This window comes from Aquarana catesbeiana, linkage group LG05 (assembly GCF_042186555.1).
Source record: "Aquarana catesbeiana isolate 2022-GZ linkage group LG05, ASM4218655v1, whole genome shotgun sequence".
Classification (NCBI taxonomy): domain Eukaryota; kingdom Metazoa; phylum Chordata; class Amphibia; order Anura; family Ranidae; genus Aquarana; species Aquarana catesbeiana.
Window position 1 is genome coordinate 225,172,618 of NC_133328.1, and position 16,515 is coordinate 225,189,132.

General features: G+C 42.6%; 1 long non-coding RNA gene across 1 annotated transcript in view; it reads left to right on the top strand.

The window, feature by feature from the left end:
• Nucleotides 1–12,679, top strand: part of LOC141145857 (uncharacterized) — a 42,144-nt gene extending 29,465 nt beyond the window's left edge. The window contains exon 2 of the long non-coding RNA XR_012244675.1: nt 11,142–12,679. This is a non-coding gene — a long non-coding RNA (uncharacterized lncRNA). The remainder of the gene's footprint in view (nt 1–11,141) is intronic.
• Nucleotides 12,680–16,515: the final 3,836 nt, after the last annotated feature.

The window sequence follows — 16,515 nt, forward strand, 5'->3', positions numbered from 1 at the left end:
AGGCTTAGGGATGGTGATGGTGACCGGGTCTGGTAGGGGAGCAGCTGGGCGTACCTCCAGGGCTCCCACTCTGGCCTGAATGTCGGTGACTGCTGTGGTCAACAAGGAGTGAAGCTGAGTAATAGCTGAGGATATAGACTGCAGTGATGCTCTGCTATCCCCCACCATTACAGCCATGGTTGATAGAGTTGTGGCTGCAGGCATAACACAATTATGAAAAGAGCTGGGGGAACAATCGCAAAGATTAACAGAGGCTGAACAGCGTATCTCTTCCCTAGAAGATGACCAATATAATATGAGTGCAGCTATGGAAAAGTACACCCAGGCCCAGCAACATTTACACGATCGAATGGAGGACTTAGAAAATCGTTCCAGGAGGAATAAGCTAAGGATAATCGGCCTCCCTGAAACCCACAAGCATGGCTCACTTCTAGACATCTGCACCTTCACCCTTACAGAGGCTCTAGGTCTAAATCGCCGCTGTACAGTTGAAAGGGCTCACCTGAGTCGGGGCTCCAACAAATGATCGCAAGCATCCAAGACCGATCATTGCCAAATATCTCAGCTATGCTGACTGCACAGACATATTACAGAGCTTTCGGAAAGCCCACTCCGTAGTGGTAGATGGTCACAAGCTACTCATCTTTGCGGACTATTCGGTAGAGGTCTCCCGCAATCGTAAGGTTTTCCAGACCGTGTGCATAGAGCTCTACAAAAGTGGCATTCGATTCACTTTATCCTACTCTGCAATTCTTCGCCTACAAACTCCCGATGGGGAATAGCTAACCTTTCAAACACCGGAGAAGCCAAACTAGTTCCTTCGCTCCCTTTTACCCAGACAAACCCCATCTGAAACCTACTCAGACGAAGTGAAACACGGGCCTAGAGAGCAAAGGAACCCCAGGAAAGACCCCCCAAATGTCTAAAGACTATTTTCCCAAGTAATTCATCTGACTTCTGCTGAACTCGCCGCCTTGCGGGTGCCTCACATTTACTAAAATGCGAGTAAATATCCCTCCTGTGTTCTTGGATATCAGGGACCCTCAGTCCTTAGGTCAGATAAAATGTCAGATCCTAGATCTATCCGACTTTAATTGACAGTTGGGTTACAATAAGTGTTTGTTACATGGGTTGTCCCATCATTGTGTGATTTGTTCTCATTTTACTATTTTTGTTCCCTAACTTCACAATGTTCTTTTTACTAGATAGTTTATATGCACCTCCACCACTAGACACGTCCCTTAATGGAAACCATAAGCTATGGCAATGCGGGCAGCCACTCGCTAAGCTGTCACTCTATAGGAGGAGCAGCGCCCAAGCTCACTCTTATCTGGCCTGCAGGCTAGCAGTTCAACTGGTGGTGAAGTTGCATGTGGAAAAAAGTGAAGTCCTGCAGTTTTTTGGTTCTCATTGTTAATCCTTTTTCTCCACACTTTCTTCCTTCTCTATGTTTCTACCTCTCTTAGGAAGGAATTGTTCCTCCAGCCACAAAACCGTAAACTCAAGCCAGACCTCCCAAAATTAACCCTCGGTGATCTAAAACAGGTGGTATCCAAATGCAAATCCACATAATATCTCCTCTTACTTGATCCATGAATAATCTGAGAATAAAATTCTAGAATGTTAAGGGGCTGCGATCCCCAGCGAAAAGAATGAAGGTTCTTAGGCACCTAAAAAGAATATAACTGAGACATAGCTCTGCTCCAGGAGACACACCTGGTGGAAAGCGACTTCTTCCGAATGCAGAAGCTATGTGTAGGAAAGGTGGTAGGTTCGGCATCCAAGGGTCGTAAGGCAGGTGTAATAGTACTTCTCCACAAAAACTTGACATATGATTTGGTGTCCACTGACAAAGACGAGAATGGTAGGTTAGTTTCAATTCACCAAGAGAAGTGACGATTACCAATATTTATGCACCTAATTCCCCGGACAAATCCTATTTTAATGACCTAACATCAAAACTGGTGAACGACCCCCATATCCCCCACCTCATAGGTGGTTACTTCAATACAGTTATTAACAATAGTGAGGACACACGAGACTGCTTCACTAATTTTTACCACATGGTGAACGCCCTTCAATTGTTAGATACATGGAGGATACATCATCCTCTGGAGAAAGAGTTTACCTTCTTCTCTCAAGCCTATAACTCCTTTGCCAGACTCGATTACTTTTTATATACCCCCTCCCTCCTTCCAAATATCAGAGAATGAAGTATCCACGACATGGTCATATCTGATCATTCCCCTATCCCGGTCTTACTTGACAACCTCCATACCGCCCAGATTTTAGACAATGGCGCTTCCCAGCACACTTAAACCAAAACAACAGTTTTAAAAGAATGCTACAGGACGCCTGGTCAGAATATGCCCAAAACAATAGCCCACATGAAGATAATCCCAATCTCTTCTGGGAGGCTGGCAAATCTTTCTTGCATGGAAGGATCATTTCCTTCGTATTGGCTTATAGGAAAAACACACAAAAACAATACCTAGAGGCCAGCGACCGAGTGCGAACTGCTCAAGTAAGACTCAATGAGCAGCACTCCTCAGATAACCTGAAGTCCTGGCAGGAAGTCAAAAATCTCTTTGATACATGGGCAAATAACCTAGAACAAATGAAAATGACACGCACCCAACTACAAGAAGCTACTGAGGGGGGGCGTCCCTACTCGGCTTTCCTTCTCTCCCTTTAAATCCCTCCTGAATCCTTCTCGCCTCTCCATCTTTCGCTTTCCCTCCTTTCTTCGGTCTCCTCTTCTCTTCTGATGTCATGTTTATTATCAACAATACATGTGATGTACATTTATCTCAATTACGTATGTACTCTATTCCTTGTTAAAAATTAATAAAATATATTAAATAAATAAATAAATCATTCCATTAGGGTCGTTGTCCGGCTGGAAGGTTAATCTCTGCCCCAGTCTCAAATCTTTTACAGACAGGTTTTCTTCTAAAATTGCCCTGTATTTGCTTCCATCCATCTTCCCAGCAACTCTGAATAGCTTCCCTGTCCCTGCTGAAGAAAAGCACCCCACAACATAATGCTGCCACCACCATGTTTCATGGTGGGGATGGTGTGTTCAGTGTGATGTACAGTGTTAGTTTTCCGCCACACATAGCATTTTGCTTTTAGGACAAAAAGTTCCGTTTTGGTCTCATCTGACCAGAACACCTTCTTCCACATGTTTGCTGTGTCCCCCATTTGGCTTCTTGCAAACTGCAAACAGGTCTTCTTATGGGTTTCTTTCAACAATGATTTTCTTCTTGCCACTCTTCCATAATAGCCAGGTTTGTGGAGTGCACGGCTAATAGTTGTCCTGTGGACAGATTCTCCCACCTGAGCTGTGGATCTCTGCAGCTCCTCCATAGTTGCCATGGGCCTTTTGGCTGCTTCTGTGATTAATGCTCTCCCTGCCCGGCCTGTCAGTTTAGGTGGACGCCATGTCTTGGTAGGTTTGCAGTTGTGCTATACTCTTCATTTTCGGATGATGGATTGAACAGTGCTCCATGAGATGTTCAAAGCTTGGGATATTTTTTTATAACCTAACCCTGCTTTAAACTTCTCCACAACTTTATCCCTGACCTGTCTAGTGTGTTCCTTCATGATGCTGTTTATTCACTAAGGTTCTCTAACAAACCTCTGAGGGCTTCACAGAACAGCTGTATTTGTAGTGAAATCACACGCAGGTGGACTCTATTTACTAATTAGGTGACTTCTGAAGGCAATTGGTTCCACTAGATTTTAGTTAGGGGTATCAGAATAAAGGAGGGCTGAATACAAATGCCCGCCACACTTTTCAGATATTTATTTGTAAAAAAAAATCTGAAAACAATTTATCATTTTCCTTAAACTTCACAATTATGTGCAACTCTGTGTTGGTCTATAACATAAAATCCCAATAAAATACATTTACGTTTTTGGTTGTAACATGACAAAATGTGGAAAATTTTGGGGTATTTATTCCTTTTTCAAGGCACTGTAAGCACCTGTAATAAATAAATAAATATTTGTTCTTTGCATAATCTGCTCTGCCTTGTTCATGCTGTTATTGTTTTCTCATTATTTGAGAACAGTTACACCCCTAGCCTATTAAACTCATATGCCAGTTCTTTGAAAACGTTGTGTACTTATACTTAATAGATGCATAATGACCAGGGGAAAATTATGTTTTAATTGAAGGGAAAAATATATTATGCAGGTGATCAGATAGCTTTACAATTTATAGAGGTAAATGTCCCTCTCAATGATATCACGGAATATAGATGAGCAAAAATATCAAAGTTCCTTTACTGAACATTTTTCAATATCTGGTACCTTTTTTAATTATGTTAACATCATTGCTGGAACAAATTAATTGTGGTGCATCTTTTTCATGTCATAATATATCATGCAGTTATTAATCTAAGAATGCTTAAAATATACTTGTTATTTATATGCAGTCTTTTTCGTAAGTAAAGCAAAGTACTTTTCACCAGCTTGCAATCTTAGGCGGGCCATGCACGGTTCGAATCTCGACCAGTTGAGCAGGAACTGGCTCAAATTCAAACCCTGTATGGGCAGGTTGAATTTACCAAGTTGATCGATCAATCAACCTGGGTACAACCAGCATACCAGGTTTTTACCTGCAATTATTGCTAGTGGCTCCTATAGCTGCTAGCAATAATCACTGCCTTCTCCCAGCTGAGACTGCTTCCCCCACCCTCCGCCAGGAAAGAAATTTGCTCCGTGTATGGCCGGCCTTAATGTAAAGGCCTTAATTCATGTAAACCCTGTGGGTACACAATTAAATTATGTTAGTCTGCAGAATATAATTGAAAGTTTACTTACATCTGTTTGATAAATAAAAAAAAGCTTGATTCCTGCTAGAAATCCAATGAGCTCCTAACTTCCAGCAGTGAGCTGACAATATTGCACTGAAATTTTAGAAAATTGTTATCAGCTCTGTTTTAATTCTATGAGCTAGAGAACAATCCCCACCATTTTCACAGTGATAACAGCTGACTTCCAGATTTGGACCTGAAACCATTCAAAGCCAACACAGGTTCATCCTTAGTTTAGATACACTTTAGGCTTTGTCTTTGTCTTGATGTTAGACTCTGGAACCAAGTTTTCTACAAGCCCATCAACAGTAATAGGCTTTTAGAATATATTTTAAATTCTTTAAAGTGGCTGTAAACTCTCACATATACCCAGTGAAGTGACTGACTGCAGGTAATACCCAGAGATGAAACAAGTGGCTCACCTCTGAAGTAGTCCAATCAGGATGCAACACATCAGTGGGAGTGGCCCTGATGTCACCACACTGTTTGGAGCTTGCTTTGACTGTGTAGGCTGGACCCCAGGCTGCAGGCAGATCAAAACAGGAGGCAGCTCCTGGGACCGGAAGTGTCTGGCTGAGGTTTCTGGTTTTATTTGTTTAGTAACGTAATCGCTATAGAATGCACTATGGAGTCCTGTCTTTGTATTTAAGATCATATATACCTGGAGGGGATGAGCGCTGAAGGGATCGTGGATCTTCCCCATATATCTGGATATTATTTCATGTGCTTATGACCTCCTTATAATATATGGGTCCAACTGTGAAGGTGGGGGTTCATCAGTCCGAGTAATTGCTAGTGGAGGTGATCACTGTGACGAGTGTATTACACATTGTAAGAATTTTTGGGCCATTTTTTGGAAGTGAGCACTTGTCACATCATGAGGTTAATTTACTAAAACTGGAGAGCGCAAAATCTAGTGCAGTTCTGCATATAAAACAATCAACTTCTATATTATGACAGGAAGCCAGGAAAAACTATGGGTTGTGTCCAGGGTGGGAGATATACGTGTCCCAGATTCATGCTGCATACAAACTCTTTTCCTTTTTGTACCGGGTAGTGTGCCTGGCTCACTGAGGGGTTAACAAGCTCAGCTCAAATAGCTCTATAGGGCTCTATGAGGCCTGGTTCACATCTATGCATTTTCAGTTTTGCAGATCCACACTACAGTCCATTTAAAATGGTTTTCTATGGATGCAGTTAACATCTGTGCATTTTATGGAAAGGGCCAGGGTTTTTTTCTCTGGTTTTTGGTTCCATAGAATTCAATGGATCAAAAAACGTGTATTTAAAAACGCAAAATGCACCTGCAATATGCAAACTGCAACCTGCACAAGTGTGAATCAGGCCTAAAACTCCCAGGCTGCTTAGGGAGGATGCTCCACCCTGGAACGAGGTTTCTGTGCAGGACAGACTGGGGAGCAGCCATTTGTTTGTATGGTGAAATGATTTCATTATACGTTATACTTTTCATTTATTTTGTGTGAAAGTCAAGTGTGTGGGCAGCAGTAGGCTGTTCCAGGACAAGCAGTTAGGTTCCTGTGTTTATAGTTGGTCGCCCCACATTGGCAAGGGTTTATTTTCTGTTTTTGTTTTGCTGTTTTGATACCTGCACTTTGTGAACACAGACTTTGAAAATAAACCACACTTGTGTTTCACCAAGATCCCGCTGTTTTGCTGTGCCTTTTTCACCATGCTGTGACTTATCAAGTCAGGCACAACCCACCACTGAGCTAATTCCTCACAGTATGTTTTATATGTAAATCTACAGTAAGGTTATATTATTTACTTTTTTATTGGTCAAAGATATAGCATTACTTATCCACGGACAATGTTAATTGTTTTTTTTGCCTATAACAACTACCACTTTTTTAATTACAATAATTTTCATAACTGGACATTTGAAGGACAATTCTTTTCTGTGTGGTGGGAAATCTCAATATACTGGGATTTTCTCCTTTTATATTGGTGTCACCTGGTGCAAGCTGTTTCTTCTTCTTTTTTATATTTTCAAGTTTATTGGTCAGCATTCACAACAGAGATGTATTTACTGCTTTCTTCGTGAGAAAAAATGGGCGGTTGTCCCGTGTAACTCGTAGAACAAGCTATAAGCAATCAATACTCCATATATTTAATACAATTGGCGATAACAGTATGCATTATACTTCTCCTTGATAGCTGTACCATGTAACATTTGCATTTGTATGCTGTAAAGTTGTGCCTTTACATGCCCGATATGTAGGGAATTTTAATGTTTGTATGACAGGTTTTTTAATTGTATTAATAATAAGAGCTTACTAATGTTTAAACTATTTTGAGGTGTGGTACCTGAACAATCCCATTCGTTTTTTCATGGTAGGGTTTTCTTTTTTCTATCATGATTGCTATTATATGTCATTTTGTTACTGACATACTGATTACATGACCAAAAACCATTCTAAGTGGCTCCTGATCTTTAGTGGAGACCAAAAATATCAGTGGCAGTGGGGTTTAACAGCTAGCAGCCATACATCTTTGACAGCATGCAGCTGTCAAAGGGATGACATAGATAAAATACACCCTTAGCTTAGGGAATCATGCAGACAAAACATTTGTTTACTGATTGTGGGCTGAAAACCATTAATACATATAATGATAATTCAGTATATAAGTTATTTTTCTTTTATTTAATAGTAATATTTTTCTCCATTTTTGCCTGCAGTCCAAGCTGTTTAGCAAAATTTCAGTTACAGGGGTATAACACTGTTGGGGGTGGTTACCACAGTGAAATTTTGTTTATATGGCTTGAACCTTTTTCAATAATAATAAAAAAAAATTTAGTTGTAACAGCGTGAACATGCTATCTAGAGTTAGGTTTTAATTTGTGTGTTGCTTTTTAAAGTGGGTGTAAAGGCAGAAGGTTTTTTATCTTAATGCATTCTATGCATTACGATAAAAAGCCTTCTGTGTACAGCAGCGGCCCCCAGCCCCCCTAATACTTATCTGAGCCCCCTTTCAATCCAGCGATGTCCACGAATGCCTCGGCTGTCCAGGACTCTCCTTCCTGATTGGCTGAGACACAGCAGCGGTGACATTGGCTCCCACTGTTGTCATTTAAATTCAGTTAGCCAATAAGGAGAGAGAGGGGGCAGGGCCGAACTACGGCTCCATATCTGAATGGATACATGGAGCTGCAGATCGGCTCACTTGCCCCCATAGCAAGCTGCTTGCTTGGGGGGCACTCAACAGGAGGGAGGGGCCAGGAACGCCAAAGAGGGACCCAAGAAGAGAAGAATCTGGGCAGCCCTGGGCAAAACCACTGCACAGAGCAGGTAAGTATAACATGTTTGTTATTTTTATGGGGTAAAAACAAGACTGTACAATCACTTTAAGTCTATGTAACACTATTTGCAAACAGCGTTGGTAACAAGATCAACAGGTAAAAAAATCTATGTTATGGGGGGACTCAGAAAAACACATTCTCTGGTAATAATAATGACAGACTACATTGTATCCAGTATGTTATTTTTTATGTTTTGTCTACAACTCCACTTTGAGCACTGTTGCTGCTTGACGAATCAGAGGCAATGCCTGTAATAAAGGCAATAAAGATAAAGTACACAAAGCGTTTGTTAAACCCCCCCAAAAAAAAGAAGCTGATCCTGTTCCCTTAAAGCATGTTATACAGCATAGCACTCTTGCTGTGTCATTTGGCCCCCTGTATACCCTAAAAGTTCTGGCTGATCCTGCCTGGCTATGCCCTCCCCTCTGCAAACAGACCACATAACATTGCCCTAACATTGTGGTCCATTTACCTGTTTCCATCAGCCCCAGCCCTGCTATCTGTAGAGCTTCTGAGTCTGTATCGCGTCTGTGTCCTCCTCTCCCTCTCCTCCCTGCCTGTACCAGTATAGATAGATGAATCCGCGCTTATGACAGTGTGAGAGCTGCTGCCTATCCCTAATTAGTACCCCTAGGGGTCTAATTGCATAAATAGATAAGTGATATGAGAATGAAAACGGCGCTGCCCTCTAATTTATTAAATAACGTCATAAAATGCAAACTAAATATAGATGGCTACAATATATAAAAACTCCACCAATAGCTATCATAATACGGTCTTAACCAAAAGAAAACCATATATTCGGAGATGACCGAAAATACTCAAAAACACCAGTGATTTAAAAAATAAAATAAGTCCCTCCAGTGGGATAAATGTGTCTGCCGAGGTAAAATATATGATAAATGAATGAAAAAATAATAATATGGTGATCGGTGCAGTTAATTGATAAATTGACCCCAGAGTTCAAAAATTTTGGGACAAAATGGCGCCAGAGAAAAACATTATATAGTGAGAAATTCGGTGTGCGTAGTAGTGTCAGTGTGATAACCGTGTTACCTCTTCCATATGTGTATACAAAAAATTAAGTTGGGTTGTGATTTAACCCAATGTTCAAAAATATTAGGACAGTATGGCGCTTATAAGCCGTGAAATGTCCTTATGTGTGACACACTAAAATTCAAATCAAAACGCTCTCTGTGCATTAGATACAGTAAAAAAAAAGTATAAAGATAACATGCATAAATGATTAATTCCAGTTTCTCTTGTTTATACCAGATGATATTTAACTTCTAAAAAGTTTTCTATATATAGTCCGTGCAAAAAAGAATGTTTTTAACCAGATGGAAAAACAGAGTTCAAATGTGAATGCTGATTATTTCACCCATGAGGGCTCACCACAGTGACTTCTGTGCGTTTAATTCAAATGGTGACTTGAAGTGCTCGCCCCCCAATGATACCCCACTCACCATAAATAATCACCCCTACAGGGGTACCGAGCGACAGAGTGGGTGTCTCAGGGTGGATAATGTTGACTCCAGTTATACTGCCGTTCTTCTGCTGTATGCAATCCTTACGGCTGTTCCAGGGAAGATATGTGCTATAATGTAACCATGCTACTCCATCGATATACCACCTTAATCTGTTAAACTCGGAATCGTAAACAAAGCCAGGCCAAGGTCATACACAGGGAGGTCAGCAGATGGGTAAGGACGGGAATCCAGCAGGACAGGGAGAGGATGGATGGATAGGCTGCAGGGCAGGGATCCAAGGGAATCAGGAGGGACAAGTACAGGATGGACTAGGGATAGGGATCGGATCAGATCAGGACAGAAACAGGTTCACGGACAGGATACAGGCAGCAAGGTCAGGGTACAGGGAGGGCCTTGGTATCTTTCTCCCTGTCATAAGCCATCTCTTCCAAGCAAAGGCTCGTCGCCACCTCGCGGTTCTTGGCGACGGGGAGAAGTCTCCAGGACCTGAAGTTCACGACTGGGATCTCCCCCAGGCTCTGGGAATCATTATTCCAGAGACCTGTTCTGCCATAATTCAAGTCCTGAAGAAGGACTATATTGAGGTAAGTTGTATCCTTTAACATCACATTCTATGTATTTAATGTTTGCTAATATATTGTATTAATTTCATCATTACAAAATTACCATGATTGTAATATGCTGTGAATGTCCTCTTTGTCCTCATGCATGCTGTAAGCTTTTGATTGTCCTTCATGCATATTTGCTTTCACTAACCTCCCCAGCATGCTATCCTGGGCCCATACAAACCTAGCCTAGTTACTTAGCAATGTATTATGTCAGCTCCATTGTAGTGCTTACTCTAAACACCCCCTAAAATGTGTCCAAATGTTATTCTTGTCCTTGAATTCTAGCAGAGTGCAAGAGGCTTTTTTGGGGGGGGGCCAAACTAATTTTTAACCCCCCCCCCCCCAACCGCTAAGTCAACCGATACCAATCCTCTATCTGCTGACTTTGCCAAACCCATACACACTATACCTACCTCTTTTGTGTTCATATACATGGATGAATTCACCAAAGCATGTAGTGCAAGTGCCTGCCTGAATACTTTCAAATGGTACTGTTTAAAGTTGTGTTCTCCTATTATCTTGATAGGTAATTGTAGAATGTAAAAATGTGCTTCAGTTTGGACAGTGTGTATTCATATTTTTGGATTATGACACTTCTTACCTGTCCAGTGGGCTGTCAATAGTGTAAGTAAGGAGGGGCTGGCCAGATTATTTATGCATTCAGCTCTCAATGAAGTGGAGAGGGTTACCTGTCCAAAACATCTACCCACCCCCCACCATAAAATTTTTCCAATGGGCCACCAGAGGGGGTGAGGTATCTGATAAGTTGACGTTATACTTTTGTCTTTAAATACTCATTTCAATAAATGTTATACTTATGTTGGCCAAGAATATTTGTGTCTAATCTGCTTGCAATGTTATGTGCAAAAGTAGTAATTTTTTTTCTTGTTTGACTCCACAGTTTACTTCCAACCCACAGGAATGACAGACTGTGGATTCCCAGTTTCTCCACCAGTGGCAATTTCCCAATTGTGGTGGTGCTATCGACGGGAAGCATGTCAGGATCTTCTCACTATCCAACTTTAACTATAAGGGGTTCGGTAGTATAGTGATGTTGGCGGTGATGACGGGCAATTATGTATTCATCTACCTGGACGTAGGGAAGAACGGCCGTAACTCTGATGGAGGAGTGATTGCCCAGAAGGAGTTTTACCGGTGTCTCCAAAAGGCCCCAGATAGGGCAACTCCACTTTGCACTACAAGTGCACTGCAAGTGCACTTGTAGTACAAAGTGGAGTTGCCTTTAGTAAATAACCCCCATTGTCACTGTAACTACACCAACGTAAAAAAGAAACTGGTATTGAGCATTGAAATAAGAAGCCACACATTGTTGAGTATAAAACATTTTACTCCAAGCACATTCACATGTGCGTTATAAACGGTTTTGAAACAAACCAACATCTTGGTGTATAACATGTATATTTGACATAAATTTGCCTTTTTGGGGGCTAAACAGGCATGTTTAAAAACATAACATACACATCCCCAACTCAGGAACTTACAAAGTTTGACTTTGCTAAAGTGAAGGCCATATGAGACATTAGTATGTCAAAACTGTGTTGATTTTGCCTTCATCAGATGGGGTGATCTCACCCCTCTAAAAGACAAATTTTGAAGATGCACACTAATTGGGACTCAACATTTGGATTTCCCAAATGATCCCATGCCTAAAATGTGTGTATTTTCCCTACATCTATTTTTCTAAAGCCACAAAACAGACAGTGGTTCAACATGTGCTATCTCCCATCATGGGATATCAATGTATGCGTTTTGTGGGTGCAACCCCTTCCTCCAAACTAAAGTAGGTGAGAGGAAGGGGTTGCACCCCCGAAACACGTCCATTGATCCCCCATGATGGGAGCTAGCACATGTTAACACACTGGGGCTTATTTCAGAAAGGACAAACCACTTTGCCCTACAAGTACATTTGCCACAGCAAATAAATTAAAACAGATGGAGGAGGCCCAGTGCACTATAAGCAAGGAGATAATTCTGCAGGCCCTAAACAAGGGGACGAGGGGAGAACTCACCCATCAAACACACCTCTGTGAATTGGACCATGCTCCTCCACCACCTCCACCAACAACACAGCCACCCCACCGACCACAGCAGCATGGAAGGAAGTCTGGAAAGGAAGTATTGAGAGTGACGGCCTGGGTATGGTGTGGTCTGGCAAAAAATGCAGGCTGTTGTAAGACCACAGCCTCGGGACATTATATGTCATCTGCTGCTGCTCCCGATCTCTCAGGGTCCTGGACCATATTGTGCTCCCTATTAAATAGACTCCTCAGGTTACCAATTTTAACAGTCAAATAATTGATGTCTGCCCTGGGGTACAAAGGCTTCAAGAATTCCAACTGTTTCTCCATTGTTGCCTTCCTCTTTATTTTGATCTGACCTCGTTCTCCCAATTAATTTTAAAATTTTTGTTTTGAAAAATACTTGGCTATGTGTTTTACTTCAAAAAGGACAGTTTGTTTGTGAGTAGGCAGGTACATTTAAAAAAATACAATGTCAAGTTAACAAGGGACACCAACATAGTTGTATCTTTGAGATTAAAAAATACAAGATAATAATGGTGTTGTGGTAACTTGACACACAAAACTTAAAAGAAATATTATTCTGGAGATCACTAGAAAAAAACACAAAAAAATATTATTCTGGACATCACTAGAAAAAAAAACAAAAAAAATGATTATTCAGAAGATCACTAGGGGACCCCCCCCTCAAAAAAAAAATTATTCTGTAGATCACTAGAAAATAAATACGTTTGTCAGAACTCTGTGAATATCAGCAGCAAAGCAGCTTCATTATTATACCATTATAAAGAAGAGAATGCACCGCATTGAGAGATTTCATAATTTTCCACGTCATGAATGTTAATTCTCCATTATGAACACTAGTTTTACAAGACCGAGTGCTTCCATCTCGTCCTTGATCCTGAGCATGCTTGTTTGTACTTTGGACTTTTGTCCGACGGACTTGTGTACACACGATCGGAAAGTCCGACAATAAACATTTGCTGGCGGAAAATTTGAGAACATGCTAGCCAACATTTGTTGGCGGAAAGTCTGACAACAAATGTCCGATGGAGCATACACATGGTTGGACTTACCACCAACAAGCTCACATCCAACATTTCCCATCGGAAAATCCGATCGTGTGTACGCGGCATAAGAGATGGCATCATCCTGCCCTGCCTTGCTGCTAGGGCATTGCTAAGACACCCCCAGCCATTGCTGTTCCCATCACCATCACAGGTGTAAGCTTTCAAACCTTCTCACGTGTGTGATCTGACATCTCCTCCACTGCAGCATCGCTGAGCTCAGAGGTACTGTGATAGAGCAGAGGGAGTGCCTGTGAGAGGGAGTGTCTTAGCAATATCCTAGCTACAGGGCAGGATGGGATGATGCCATTTCTTGGAGCTTTTCAGTCAGGTTTTGGGAAGTATGGAAAAAGCCTAAACCTATTGCAAGGGCATTATTTAACTTTGGTCAAATCTGCACATTTTATTTTATGTACAACTGCATAGGCAGTTTTGTGGGTAAACTGTGGGTGAAGGCATAGTTGCCAACATTGTAAAAAAGAATTTAGGGACATTTTTTTGGCTGTAGGCAGAGTCTTATTATAATTAGGGGGTGGGCATGCATTTGTAGGCGTGGGTGTGGTTTACGTGAAATAGTGATAGTGGCTTATATGGGTGTGGTTCAAATGGGCGAGTGGTTAGAGTCTGAGATGAATGAGAGATGGAGAAAGAAAGGGAAAAAGAGGGAGGGAGGGAGAAAGAAAGAAGGAAAGAAAGAAAGAAGGAAAGAAGGAAAGAAGGAGGGAAGGAGAGAGAAGGAAGGAAAGAGGGATGGAGGGACAGCAGGCCCAGATCCTACACCAAACTAGAAATGTGTATTCTAGAGTTTAACAAATCAGCAGATAAAGATACTCCAAACACCTGGTGTTAGCGCTTCATTCATCCCAGCACCATGGTTGTTGTGGTGTCAAGGTGATTGAAGCGCATTATTACTATTATTACATTGTAATATAGAATGAAATCATTCAACTCACCATAATCCAGAATCAGTGGGACCCCTGAGCGTGTCACAGGCCAAGTCACCTGCCACCAGATGCCATCAGGTGCCCCCAGCAGAGTACATCCTTGCATCAGGTGCCCCCAGCAGAGTTTGTCCTTACAACAGGCAAGCCCAGCGCAGTTCCTCCTTACACCAGGCAATCCCAGCGCAGTCCCTACTTACACCAGGCAATCCCAGCGCAGTCCCTACTTACACCAGGCAATCCCAGCGGAGTCCCTCCTTACACCAGGCAATCCCAGCGGAGTCCCTCCTTACATCAGGCATTCCCAGCGCAGTCCCTCCTTACACTAGGCATTCCCAGCGGAGTCCATCCTTACACCAGGCATTCCCAGCGGAGTCCCTCCTTACACCAGGCATTCCCAGTGGAGTCCCTCCTTACACCAGGCAATCCCAGCGCAGTCCCTCCTTACACCAGGCAATCCCAGCGAAGTCCCTCCTTACACCAGGCATTCCCAGCGGAGTCCCTCCTTAGGCCAGGCATTCCCAGCGGAGTTCCTCCATGCATCAGGTGTCCCCCAGTGGAGTCCCCCTCTCATCCGGTGTCCCTCAGTGGAGCCCCCCTCTCATCAGGTGTCCCCCAGTGGAGCCCCCCTCTCATCAGGTGCCCCCCCAGTGGAGCCCCCCTCTCATCAGGTTTCCCCCAGTGAAGCCCCCCTCTCAGGTGTCCCCCAGTGAAGACCCCCTCATCAGGTGTCCCGCCGTGGCGCCTCCCTCTCATTAGGTGTCCCCCAGCAGTGGAGATTCTCTCCGCCGCCATTACATAAAAAGAGATCGCACAGGCATTCAGTGGAACAAAATAGGTGGGGTGGCTGCCAATAGAAATTGAGCTGTGGTGCTGCCCACCCCCGCCCCTTCCCACATCAGGTCACAGACAGACTGGCAGCGGGATGGAAGGTGGACGGTGCCACAGCTCAATTTCTATTGGCAGCCACCAGGCCTCTTGTTCTAGTCTTCTAGTGTTCAGGAAAATGGCGGCCGGTGGAGACATTGTCTCCGCTAGCCACGGACCTATAGAGGCGCCGATGAAAATTCGGGAATACAAGAATTTCCCAGGACATTTCCCGGGAATCGCAAAATCCGGCAAAAGGGTCTAAATCCCGGGAATGTCCCGGGAAATTCGGGACAGTTGGTAAGTATGGGTTAAGGTATACTAACCATTGTCAGGATCTGAGGGTCCGAGGGGATAACAGGTAGCTATGAGACAGTTTAGTCAACTTAAAAGGCTTTATGCAGCAAAAAGCAACACAAAAATGACAAACTTTGTCTTTGTGGGCAGTTCAAACAATACAAAAACTCTTCTTATCAGTATAACCCAGTCTTTTTAATAATGCTCAGTGTCCCAGCCACAGCATATAACATAGCAAAGTCTCAGTTCAGGCAAGCTCACCCAGCAGTTTCGAGTCAGAGGCAACAGGTGTGCTTCCAGCATCAAGCTCTCTTCAGCGTTAGGGATGAGCCGAACACCCCCCTGTTCCGTTCGCACCAGAACATGCAAGCAGGCAAAAAATTTGTTTGAACACGCGAACACCGTTAAAGTCTATGGGACACGAACATGAATAATCAAAAGTGCTCATTTTAAAGGCTAATATGCAAGTTATTGTCATAAAAAGTATTTGGGGACCTGGGTCCTGCCCCAGGGGACATGGATCAATGCAAAAAAAAACGACCTGACCTGAAGGGCCTGGTATGGAATTTAGGGGGACCCCCCCACGTCATTTTTTTTTTTTTAATTTTGGTTCGGGGTTCCCCTGTGGAGAATTCCCATGCCGTTTTTATCAATGAACTTTTATGTGTATTGTCGGACCGGCATTTCATTAATAGCCGCGAGTAGTTTTAAATGACTTTTTTCCTTTGAAATGTCATTTTGCTGTCAGACCATTCTAAACAGGGGAAACATGCTCCCCTTTACAGGCATACTATAGACACCCCCCAGGTACGAAATTTAAAGGAATATTACACTTTTATTGTTTCACTTTAAGCATTATTAAAATCACTGCTCCTGAAAAAACAAAACTTTTTTTTCCATTGATCCATGTCCCCTGGGGCAGGACCCAAGTCCCCAAACACTTTTTATGACAATAACTTGCATATAAGCCTTTAAAATTAGCACTTTTGATTTCTCCCATAGACTTTTAAAGGGTGTTCTGCGGCTTTCAAATTTGCCGCGGAATACCCAAAATGTTTACTGTT